The sequence below is a fragment of the Garra rufa genome, chromosome 8 (assembly GCF_049309525.1).
Source record: "Garra rufa chromosome 8, GarRuf1.0, whole genome shotgun sequence".
Classification (NCBI taxonomy): Eukaryota; Metazoa; Chordata; class Actinopteri; order Cypriniformes; family Cyprinidae; genus Garra; species Garra rufa.
In genome coordinates, this window is record NC_133368.1 from 23,879,728 (window position 1) to 23,893,005 (window position 13,278).

Here is a 13,278-nt window from a genome sequence, read left to right on the forward strand (position 1 = left end):
TAGTAGCGCAGAAATGGCCCACCCTACATTACCTTCAACTGTTTGTTTGTTTTTATAAGATATATGATACTTTTAATCATACTTGTTGGTCTGGTTTCATTACAAAATGCCTTGTGACTCGCTGTTGCCCTCAACTCCTGACTAAATTAGCAGATTTTTGTGTTCTTTAAGGATTTTATTGTAGTTATTGGATGTATCTAACAGTAGTATTTGATTAAAATCTCCTTGTTTACAATAGAGTGCGGATCGGGCCGCATTTTTCTGTCCGAGCCCGGCCCGCGTCCGACAGAGCAGTAGCCGAACCCGACCCGAGCCCGACAGGCATTAAGATATTTATGTCCGAGCCCGATCCCAGCCCGACACAGTTAAAATCTTTTTTTTTCTCATACTAATGACACATGCACTTTTTTGTGTGGAAAGCCCGCTTTTATTAAGCAACTGTAGGAAAGCGTTCGGAATGTCAACAAATGAGCGCATCAGTGCACACGGGGCAAAAAGCGCTGTAATGACACAGGCGCACTATAGCGTTGATGTGACCGAGCCCGACCCGAACCCGAGCATCCTTTCTAAATATCTGTCCGAACCCGGCCCGGCCCGTCGGGTTCCGTCGGGTACCGTCGGCCTCGGCTCGGGTATCCATCCTCTAGTTTACAACTGTCAGAACAAAAAAGAAAACTGACAGAAAATAAAGCATACAGCCTTAAATGCGTATCTTTATGATGACATCTCTTCGTAATCTTCGTAATTTTTTTTTTTTTTTTTTTTTTTTTTTTTTGTGGGGACGGGTTAAGTTATTCGAGTTTCCATTTTTCAAGAAACATTTTCCAGGATCATTTTAGTTTTAGTTTTACCACACCCACAGAGTCATACACAGCTCACTGCAGCCCTGGAACAGGCAGATTTCATTTTCATTCCAGCAGCCAGTGTCTGGAGTCTGTGCTGGCACTCATGTGTTGGCTGCTGTTGTCCATCACTGAGCCAAAACAAACATCATAGATTTCCAGTCATCTGCCTTTAGCCCTTTGACTCCTCGTCCTCATCGCATATTTACATTCCCTTTTTGTTCCAACTTTCCAGCATTCAGAGATGGTGAGGAATCTTTGTGACTGTGAGAGGGGGACTATATGAAATTACAGTTTTTCTCAATTGCTAAAACACTATAACCAGTCTTTTGAACTAAAATTTCAAAACTATAACGCCATTTTTGAAAAAGCACACCCATTTCTCAGTGCTTACACCATGTGGTCATTTAGAAAGCACAAGCATTCAACATTGTTCACTCAATCTGTGAAGTTTGAGCTCAATTAGCACACAATTATCCAAGTGGAAACACTAGGAGTCAAAATTTAGCACACACAAATCAGAACCTAAAAGAAGCCAAAGTCAGCTTACAGTTTTTCTCAGTCACTTTGGTGCATTTCTCAGATCAGAAATGAAATTGTCAAAACTACTTGTTCAACATCCACATCATCTAGTCTCTTGTGCACATCATAAAAAGCTTCTCATTCTTCTGATCAAGTTGTGATTGCTTTGGTACATTCATACAACTGATTAGATACATTTGTCTGCGGTTTCCCACATTATCAGTTGCTATTGTCATGTTGCTCAAAATGTATGATATAGTTCTCTGTGCAATAGTTTGACCCCTCAAAACATCAAGTCATTAGCTCATCGTATAAGTCATTACCTAAATGCAAAATTTTTGATCTAGTTGTTATAAACTGTCAATCATATATTCTACACATTTCTATTAGACTTTTTGTAAATTTGCCATGAATTATTCAAGTGAATCTTGACTTTCACTAATGAAGATAATGTATATCAACCAATGATAAAGCAGTTCTCTGAAATAGCTCAAAGGTACATCTCTTGAACCTTTAATTGGAAAGCATACTGTATATAGACAGAGGACAACGCAGGAGTTACAAAATCTGACAGTAGACTTTCTAATTTTTATTTTTACCTTTGTGCCCATATTTCTTTTTCTTTGCTGTTTCACAATGACACAATGTAATGCATTTTTATTTTTTTTCTCAGACCACTAGTACAGTACAAGTGTAACTGTGAATCCTATCCAGTCTTTTTCAATCAGTATCCCACATACAGTAATGTGTAATTTTGAAGAGGAAGAGTAGGAGGTGAAAGAGGAAGAGGAGGGGAAGAAGGTGGATGACAACGACAACGTGGAAGAGACAGATGAAGGGCAAGGGCGAGAAAACAAGCAGTCTCATATATTTTAGTTGATGAGTGCCAGGGTTGGATCAGGCATGCAAGAGGATTTTACCCCTGCTGCCTGGCCAGGGCTAATTTAGCCTGTGATGCTGAAGAGGTTCTTTGGCCTGTCCCAGACCAAAGACAGGATTCTGGGCAGAAAAATTATATTTTGTTGTTGTTTGCTGTTTTGTACTGTACTCTACAGTACATTAAATTAAGGAATAAAACACTTGCAAAGGCATAGATTTGTTGTTTTCATCATGTGAAAAGTTTTTTATTTGGATTGTTTTGGTTGTATTGTTTTGAATTTATCTCATCAGTGTGTAAAACTGTGTTGTAGTGTGTGTGTTTTTGAGGATTTGTGTGTCATGTCTGAGAGCAAAGTTTGGTTTTTCAGCAAGATTGTGTTGTTTTGAGTGGAGAGCTTCATTTTGACCTCAATATAAGAAGTTTGGGGAATTGAGTTAGGAGTTGTGGATTTGTGTTTAGAGTTTCGCAAATAAGAGGCATAATTTCAAGAAATGTGTTTAAGCAATTGAGAAAAACTGTAAATGGAATAAGAGTGAAGGATTTAAGTGAATGAACTGGGGGAAATGGACAAGGAATATATAAAAGTAATGGGAGACAAAAGAGAACATGTTTCTAGCGAGGCATGTTATTCCAAATTTGTTTATAATTTATTTATTTGAAATTATTTAATTTTTTTGCATTGACAGTGGTAATGCTAACCAATAGCCAGCTGTTTAGGCATTGTTTTAGCAAACATTTAGCATTTAGTCTGGTTTCAGTCTATTACATAATGGCCACTTTTCATGACTTAGGCAAATTCTGTGATAGAAATCAAGTCAAGTCAAGATTATTTATACAGTGCTTTTTACAATACAAGATGTGAAATTGTCAATCCCTGCCTACATTTTTTTCTTATGAATTATCCTGTTCTATGTTGACAGTGGGCTGAAAATGTGATCTTTAAATCAATCATATTAACTTTTAAGGGGATAGTTTACCGGAAAAGTAGGGAACAGTTTCCCCAAAAATAAAAATTTGGTCATTATTTACTTACCCTCAAGCTGTTTCAAACTTGTATGAATTTCTTTCTTCTGCTGAACACAAAAGAAGATATTTTGAAGAATGTGGGTGACCAAATTGTTTCGGTGACCACTGACTTCCATTATATAGACAAAAATGATTAGATATTTCTCAGTCTTTTTTCATCTTCCAAACAGAAATAGTAGGTTGGTTGGTTAAAACTGTAGTTTTATGTAAAATTCATCTGGACCTTTACAATAAATGCACTCAGAGGGTAGATTTTAGGTGAAATTACAATAACAAACCCAATCACCTCCTGGTTCTGTAATGAGGAACCATTGCACCCCCTATTGGGAGCATCATCACAGTCAAGTGTTGCATTGTTGCTGTTGGTGGTGGTTTAGTGACATATATTGATCGTCCAGATTCTATTTGTGCTGAAAAAACCTGTATGTGAAATCCTGGAGCTTAAGTTAGTACCTCATTATAGTCCTTATGGTTGACTGTGCACATCTCCTTATGGTTGACTGTGTATGTCGCGGATTTAATGGAGTCTTTTCTTGTGTTACCTGCACAAACTTTGTCAGCAGTGCATGTATATGATATTTTGTATTGGCTGTTTTTTTATGTTTAGCTTGTGATCATGGTACACATATCGTCAAGCGCTCCCTCTGATGCTCTTTAAACAAGAAATTTCACTGTCCTTGATTGAAACCATCAAACCAATGTCAAGAGCAGAAGTTTGTCTACACAACCAATTAAAATTGATTTTCCTCTCAAGGTTGTTTGTTGTGGGGGACTGTAGTGATTATGTGGAAAAGGTGGGCTGAGAAATTCCACCAAGATAATGTAGATAAAATAGTTTAACATGCATTGGTGGGAAACACAGCATATTGCAGCCATGGAAGCCAGCAGCAAATAAAATGGATCAGAGACTGCATAAAAAAAAGCCTTCACATCCATCTAAAAAACTCTATGACCATAGTCATATTCCTGTTGCATGTCCTCAATCTGGCAACTCACATGAGTAATGAGACTAAGGAGGAGGGGTGGGAGAAACAACGCTTTCCAATATTTTGAATTTGGACCCATTGTACCCCTATTGTACCCATTTCAATCACTAGCTGTCAATATTACATAGTACATACTGCACCTTTAAAACAGTAAAACCTTGAAAATACATCTTTAGACTGACTTCAGACAAAAACAGGATTTGCATTAAGTTAGTCATGGTGGCTCCTATGTTTTCTTTGCACACAAGAAGTATTTTCATAGCTTTATAACATTACGGTTGAACCACTGATGTCCCATGGACTATTTTAATGATGTACTTACTACCTTTCTGGGCCTTGAAAATGTCTGTGTCTACCCGTTGCTGTCTATGAAGGGTCAGAAAGCTCTTGGATTTCATCAAAAAAAATCTTAATTTGTGTTCTGAAGATGAACAAAAGTTTTACAGCTTTGGAACAACATGAGGGTGAGTAATTCATGACAGAATTTTCATTTTTGGGTGAACTATCCCTTTAAGTTTAGGTTATTACCTACAATACAAGTACATACTGTTAGCATGTTTGCCATTTAAAATAATCAACACATTGTTGCAAATAGAAATGTTAATGTAATTTCTTGCACAATTTGGGTCTGTCTCTGTGTCAGGAGGCTACTGTTCTCACTGGCAGCCAATCAAAGGTATTTCTAAACGATCTTGCCTTAGAGAATGAGAGTTGTTCTCGGTAATTACTGTAAACAACCATCTCACTAATGGAAGAGAATGACTGTCGCAAAGGCATAGTAAAAGCCAAGAGACATCTGAGGATTAGTGAGGAGTTTTGTATGGACATATCGCTGAAAGAAATGTTTGTAATCTAGTCTTTTAGTTAGAACGAAAAGCTACCCACAAGGCTGGACTGGTTATCCAATCAACTGATTGGGCTTGCTGAGAGAAGTTTTGAAATTCTATTCATTTTGGGTGCCATATATCAGTAAAATTGACTGATCTAACATTTAATTAGCACAACAAATTAACAGAATCTATCAGCAAATTTATTGTCTGTGTAAATTTGTAAACGGTCATACAGGTTAAAGTAATATTTTAAATAAAAATGTATTTACACACTCAAATTAAAACTGTTATGACCTCAAAACACTATACTGCCATCCAAAGGCAAAGAGCAGTAACTACACATTTTGTCAAAACTGAGTTAAGACTTAAAATGGGCTTTGTGACAACTGTTTTGTCTTGTGGCAAAGTCTCCTGGTTCAATTTTTTTCCCGTTTCAGAGAAACAAGAGTGTCAAAATTGCAGTAACTACAAAATCCAAACTAATACCAAAGCAAACCGCTGTAAGTGATGTTACTGTGTTCTAGCTTTGTTTTCCTGGCTTTGACACCGCAGAAACTGCGGTCTGCTGTTACACAATATCCAAAAACGTTAAGGAAGATAGCAAAATATTAACTCCTAACAAGGCAAATGACAGTTTTATAATCATTTTACAATAACTAACCAGCTGCTAGCAAATTAAACAAACATTTTAGCTCCATTGAAGGCAATTATCCACTCTGACAACGTAATAATACGATTTATAATTGTGTTAATGTTTTTTTGCTTTGAACATCTCTCCATGTTTCAGGCAGCTAATCCAATTGTAGTGACAGCAGTTACTCCTTCAAAAGTTAGCTGGCTCCGGTAAAGTAATATTGTTAGGCAAAGTTAGCTATGCCTCTTCTGCAAAGTGACAGCCAGACGGGGTGCATCAACGGTATTGAAATCTGCAGTTTGCAAACCATGTTAGATCATATGATAAAAACAGCCTTAAAATGTCAACCTAATTAAAAGACTGATACAACTGCTTTTATGATGATGGATTTTATTGCATAATCAGTAAATTTACCAGAACTGGGTTTTTAATCTGTGTCCTGTCATATTCAAGAATAACTATCTGCATTTCAGTTGTCAGAGTCCATCTTGCCAGTCAGTTTTCTTGGATTTCACAGATAGCAAAGAATACATAAGAATCCTCTATTTTAATTATTAGCCTACTAAGGCTAAAGGGTGTAGATAGCATAAATAGGAAATGCACACATTTGAGAATAGCCTACACACACTGGGCTTGTCACGGGTGAACAAGGAAGGGTCTGGGTCCAGGTGCAGGGAAAGGATATTTATTAATTAAACAAATAAACAATAAAACAGAACAAACAAAGCAAACAAAAGGCCAACACGGCACAGACACGACTAGAACCAAAAGAAAGTAACAGAACCGAAAACACGATCAGGAGATCCAGGAGCCAGAAACACAGAGACACACATACGAAGACAATGCAGCCAGGATGAGTAGTGGGAAATGAGTGTTCTTATAGACCAGATGTGATTGTGAACAGGTGTGCGTGTAATCAGTGATAACGACTAGACAGGAGTGTACAATTAGGGATGTGTGTGCAGGGAAGGGAAAACAGCGACCTCAGGTGGCTGAGGGGAGCCCCACAGCCCAGATCATGACACTACCCCCTCCCCACGGAACGGCTCCCAGACGTTCCACAAGTCTGGAGGGAGGAGGAACGGGGGAAGGCAAATCAGGGGGAGGGACGGCGGGCCAGGCCCGTGCAGCGCAGTCACCGCCGCGTCAGGAACAGAGAGAGCGGTCAACGCCGCGTCCGGAGCAGAGAGAGCGGTCACCGCCGCGTCAGGAGCAGAGAGAGCGGTCACCGCCGCGTCAGGAGCAGAGAGAGCGGTCACCGCCGCGTCCGGAACAGAGAGAGCGGTCACCGCCGCGTCAGGAGCAGAGAGAGCGGTCACCGCCGCGTCCGGAGCAGAGAGAGCGGTCACCGCCGCGTCCGGAACAGAGAGAGCGGTCACCGCCGCGTCAGGAGCAGAGAGAGCGGTCAACGCCGCGTCAGGAGCAGAGAGAGCGGTCAACGCCGCGTCAGGAGCAGAGAGAGCGGTCACCGCCGCGTCAGGAGCAGAGAGAGCGGTCACCGCCGCGTCAGGAGCAGAGAGTGCGGTCACCGCCGCGTCAGGAGCAGAGAGAGCGGTCACCGCCGTGTCAGGAGCAGAGAGAGCGGTCACCGCCGCGTCCGGAACAGAGAGAGCGGTCACCGCCGCGTCCGAAACAGAGAGAGCGGTCACCGCCGCATCCGAAACAGAGAGAGCGGTCACCGCCGCGTCCGGAACAGAGAGAGCGGTCACCGCCGTGTCAGGAGCAGAGAGAGCGATCACCGCCGCGTCAGGAACAGCGGTCTCCACCCCCTCCGCAAAGCAGGGGCGCTTCCGCACAGCCTCGGCACTGCGGGTGTCCATCGCCGCCAGGCAGGCGTAGATGAATTCGAACCTCTTGGCCGACGCCGCCTCGAACGACATCCCCGCCGTGTCGGGAACAGAGCTGGTGGTCGCTGCCCCCAGGCGGGGGAACGCCGCCTCCTCAAAAAAAAAATTCCTCCCTGCTGGACCCATTAGTGCTGGCTGCATTCTGTCACGGGTGAACAAGGAAGGGTCTGGGTCCAGGTGCAGGGAAAGGATATTTATTAATTAAACAAATAAACAATAAAACAGAACAAACAAAGCAAACAAAAGGCCAACACGGCACAGACACGACTAGAACCAAAAGAAAGTAACAGAACCGAAAACACGATCAGGAGATCCAGGAGCCAGAAACACAGAGACACACATACGAAGACAATGCAGCCAGGATGAGTAGTGGGAAATGAGTGTTCTTATAGACCAGATGTGATTGTGAACAGGTGTGCGTGTAATCAGTGATAACGACTAGACAGGAGTGTACAATTAGGGATGTGTGTGCAGGGAAGGGAAAACAGCGACCTCAGGTGGCTGAGGGGAGCCCCACAGCCCAGATCATGACAGGGCTACTTGTTTGTTGTTCTTCTTTTGTTTAAATTGTGTGAATTTTTGTGATGTGAATCGTTTTAAAGCAACCTTGGTCTGTAATGAATTTCTTTTTAAATAAAATGAGCAAAACACTATCTCTGTTGTGAAAAGAGCAGATGACTCTTAATATTGAGGCTTACTACTGAGCAATTGTTACATTCACAGCATGCAAACATCAATAAAACTATTAAAGTTATTAAAAACAATCAACATGTAGTAAGAAACACAAAAAGTTGGATGAACACATTTAGTTTGTAGATACTGTACTTTGCTTTCGCAATAGTGTTTTAGTTTTTTCAGGTCATCTAAAGGCAGAGTGCAGTATCTGCATTTTGGTGGTCAAAGGTCACATCAGTTGTCATGGTTTTTATCTATAAAAAATCTTCCTCAGAAGGCGTTACATGAATGCATTACCACTAATCTACCCACAACATGTTTGACTGGCTGGTGTAAAAACTTTAAAGGAACACTCCACTTTTTTTGGAAATAGGCTCATTCTCCAACTCCCCCCGAGTTAATAAGTTGATTTTTACTGTTTTGAAATTCATTCAGCCGTTCTCCTGTTCTGGCGATATCACTTTTAGCATAGCTTAGCATAAATCATTGAATCCTATTAGACCAGTAGCATCACGTTCAAAAATGACCAACGAGTTTCGATATTTGTCCTATTTAAAACTTGACTCTTCTGAAGTTATATCGCGTACTAAGACCAGCGGAAACGTAACGATGCGGTTTTCTAGGCCGATAAGATTAGGAACTACACTCCCATTCCGGCGTAATAGTCAAGGAAGTTTGCTGCTGTAACATGGCCGAAGCAGGCGCAGTAATATCACACAGCACATGTGCACATGTTTACTTCCGTCAACATATCCAACGTGCATGCACAGCACAGACAGCGTTCCTCGCCATGGAGACATTTGTGAGAGACGATTTAGAAGATATTTACTTTGGTGCAGATCCTGAACCGTATCAGTTTGAACCAGAATTCACTGAAGCTAAGGTTTTGGTACGCGAAAGACAAGAAAGTGTGTCTGAACTGCCTTGGACAGAAGGGATGAGGAGAGCAGATTCGCGCTGGTGGGGCTTGCCAACCCATGCCAACTAAAAGTGAGTGCCTGTGTTGTCGCGAGTGGGACCAGGTATTGCCATCGATGGCAAGGGTCGATCTACCTGATGAGGAAGTGGCATGTCGCAACATCCGAGGAGGACTTGGATGCAATGCTGCATCCTGCAGTAGTAGATTTTTTTTCCGGTTGGACAAAATAAACTAGAAAAAACGTCACACGCCGAGTGGACCTAATGGCCAGCTGTCGCAAGAGTAAGTTATTCCTGCAACCACTACATTATATAATATAAAGATTTTAAATGCATACTGTCAGTTTGCATTTTCAGGCTTACATTCATGATGTACACTTTTACTCAAAACTGACTTTAAAACACCACCGACTGTTCGCAATAACTTTCTTTTGCAATCACACATGGAATTTGGTCATAGCAAATACTAAGCCAACTGTTCGCCCAAACCTAGTCGTCAGGGGTTGCATTTCACAGGTAACGTTAGCAATTAATCATGTTTCACTTACAGCCGTGGGCGATGCTCCTTGTTGTCCTGTCTGTAACGTTAGTTTGAAGATTGTTGGGATCGCCGTGTCCTTTAGACGCCGTGCTGTAGTACCGGTAAAACTATCCAAATAGTCATCTGGTTCAAAATGCTCGGAGCAAACACGCCATTTCTTGATCGTTTCTAATGGTGTTTTGAGATCCATGTTCAGAGCAGCCAGCCATTGATTCATTAGTCGAAATTGCTTTTTTTTCGTGGGAATTCTATGAAAGATGGTAGTAGATTACGTCTTCGACTTACTATCACAGCCCCTTACAATGCACAGAACCATAGCTAATCACACACAGGTAAATCCAACCATTAACAATTTACCAGCTGCAACTCTGACAGCTGCAACAACCGGAATTACACAAACTTAGCACCGGTCACATTGGAAGTTACCTAGCTGGGATCTAATTTCAGGCGCTGTGTGATATTAATGCGCCTGCTTCGGCCATGTTACGGCAGCAAACTTCCTTGACTATTACGCCAGAATGGGAGTGTAGTTCCTAATATTATCAGCCTAGAAACCCGCTGCTTTACATTTCCGCTGGTCTTAGTACACGATATAACTACAGAAGAGTCAAGTTTTAAATAGGACAAATATCGAAACTCGTTGGTCATTTTTGAACGCGATGCTACTGGTCTAATAGGATTCAATGATTTATGCTAAGCTATGCTAAAAGTGATATCGCCAGAACAAGAGAACGGCTGAATGGATTTCAAAGCGGTAAAAATCAACTTATTAACTCGGGGGGAGTTGGAGAATGAGCCTATTTCCAAAAAAAGTGGAGTGTTCCTTTAAAGGCATTTTTTCTCAGTTTCAGTGTTGGTGTAGTTACTGCACTTAGCCTTTGTAGGGCAGTATAGTGTACAATATGTAAACTAATTTAACCAGTTTGCATCACATATGTAGCTTTTCAGAGGTGATCAGAGGTGTAAAAAGTACTCAAAAATTTTACTCAAATGAAAGTACAGATACTCACTGAAGCTTTCACTCAATTAAAAGTACAAGTATCTGGCCAAAAACATACTTGAGTAAAAGTAAAAAAAAGTACATCTTTAAACTATACTCAAGTAGTGAAAAAGTAAAAGTACTTTTTTTTCCTGTCAGACATACAGACGTATGGTTAAAGGGAGAGAACGAAACAAAATGCAATGGCACAGGTTAAACACGTATATCTAGTGCAAGAACAACAATTAAAATGAAGCACATCGAAAAAAAAAGAAAGAAAAGGAACTAAAAGGAAATTCCATTCTTGCACCCTCATGCCATCCCTCATTTCATTTATCAGATGAACACAAACTAAGTGTTTTAGAAAAATCATCTCTTAACACAAGTGTATGGGACATCCAAAAATGACACTTCAAAAACTATACATAAAGTGAAAATGACAGTAATTTATGCAACCCCTGTTAATGAATCAGGGTCTTCTCAAGTGAAACAAAGAAGAATACAAGAACTAATATTTTAATCTTGACCGTCGTGTTCACTTTGGGTGGTTTCTGAAGTGGTCCTGTCCCCTTGCATTATATGGACTAAAAATCTTTGCTTGTGTTCATCTAAAGAAAGAAAGTCATAAACATCTGGGAGGACAGAGGTTCAGTAAATAGTGAGAGAAATTTCACTTTTAGGTAAACTATCCTTTTGAAGAGCAAGATGTGATGCAGGGGCTAGAAACATAGTCCAGACAGAATACAAGAATGTGTTGAATTAATGAGGCGAGTCATAGAATTAAAACATAAAACATTAACTTTTTGCAAGGCCACTTTTTGTGTTGTCTATTCAACATCACCGTCTAAAAGGATAATTAATCTTTTAATTGATTATTTGTGACTAATTAGATTAATCAATGAGCAAATAATGTAATTATTAAGATTTAAAAATATGAATTCCTACTCAATGTGTCATATAATGACATATTATAAATGCAACCTATCCACTATCTGGTAAGAACATGACTAAACATGAATTACAATGAATTTAACATACAATGTTTATTTAAATACTTTTTTTTGGAGATTTGTAACATAAATATTTTTTGTACAAAAATATTAATTGTATTTAAATCTTATCACTGATTTTATTTGCACTCAATGTTGTGCATTCAGCTAATATATTACACAGCTAATGGCTCTATAAAAACAGAATGAATAATGAATAAACTTTTTGGGTGGAAAACGCAATTTCGCCATGTCAATATGCTTCCTTAGATTTGATGGTGAAGATTTAAAGCCAGCCATTTACCTGATAAAAGTCGTAACTAAAGTAGCAATGTGTGTGCTTGATGCATGAAAACACTGATCATTGATTGTCACGTCAGGCATGCACGTTTGAGCTTCTGTTTACCATATTTAATGTGGATAAAAAAAGAATAAAAAAAAAATGTAATGTACTTTTCAAGATGAAATAAAATTGTAAGGAGTAAAGAGTACTGTTTTTTCTTCAGAAATGTAATCAAGTAAAATACAAGTAGTCAGTTTAATTTGTACTTGAGTAAAGTACAAATCCCCAGAAATAATACTTAAGTACAGTAATCAAGTAAAATTACTCAAGTATTTTACACCTCTGTTTGCGATGCAGAGTGCTCTGCTATGAGTCCCTTGAAACACAAGCCAGGATAAAAGAGCTCAAAGTCTTGTAGAAGCAAGCTAAAACAGCAAGGTTGCGTCAGCATATGCATTTCATTTTCTTTACTCTGTCATTTAGGTTTAGGGTGCCAGATTCACATTCATCTGTTCAACTGAACTTGCTTTTTAGTGGCACTTTAGTGACATTTCACTTTGAAAGTGTTGAAACAGTGCAAGCAGCATAATTGAATTTTGAGTAATGTTGACACAGGCAGGTTTTTCTAATGAGCCTAGATTGGTTAAATATCTGTTTTCATGGTTGACACAAGAAAAATAATACACATTTTGGAACAACATGCTATAGGATTTCTTTTTGTTTGTGTGTGTGTGTGTATGTGATGTATTTTTAAAGGGGCCCACTTTTCAGTTCAACCTTGAAATATCCCAACAATGACATAACCCTTTGTTTGTTTGTTGTGAGCTATACTTTCATATAGCTTATGTCAGGAAGTTTTCATAGTCAGGCTAATTTATTCTGTGTTAGATTTTCCTGTGCTAATGAACGATATCATTAATTAAGATGTCTTTAAACCGATATGGCACCCTTCAAGATAGCACCGTATGCAGAAATAATGTTCTCAAGTCATTGATGGAGTTCAGGGAGAGAATGGGACAGCATCTGGTCCATGCAAGGCAGAAATGAAAAACAGTTTGCACAGCATATGTGCTATCCAGCAGTCACAAGTCACCCCTCATTTTTTAGGGAAGAAAATGACAGCAATTAATATCCCAGTCTCTTCTGACTTGAATTCATCACAATCTCAAAGTCAATCAAAACGGCACTGAGACTCTTGAGTAAACCTTAAGAAGAGAATGCATTGAAAACCAATTTATTTCTTTATGAATATTTATACTAATCACACCATGTTATTAAGATATTATATCTTTCAATTTTCAAACCACTTTATCCTCTGCAGGGTCA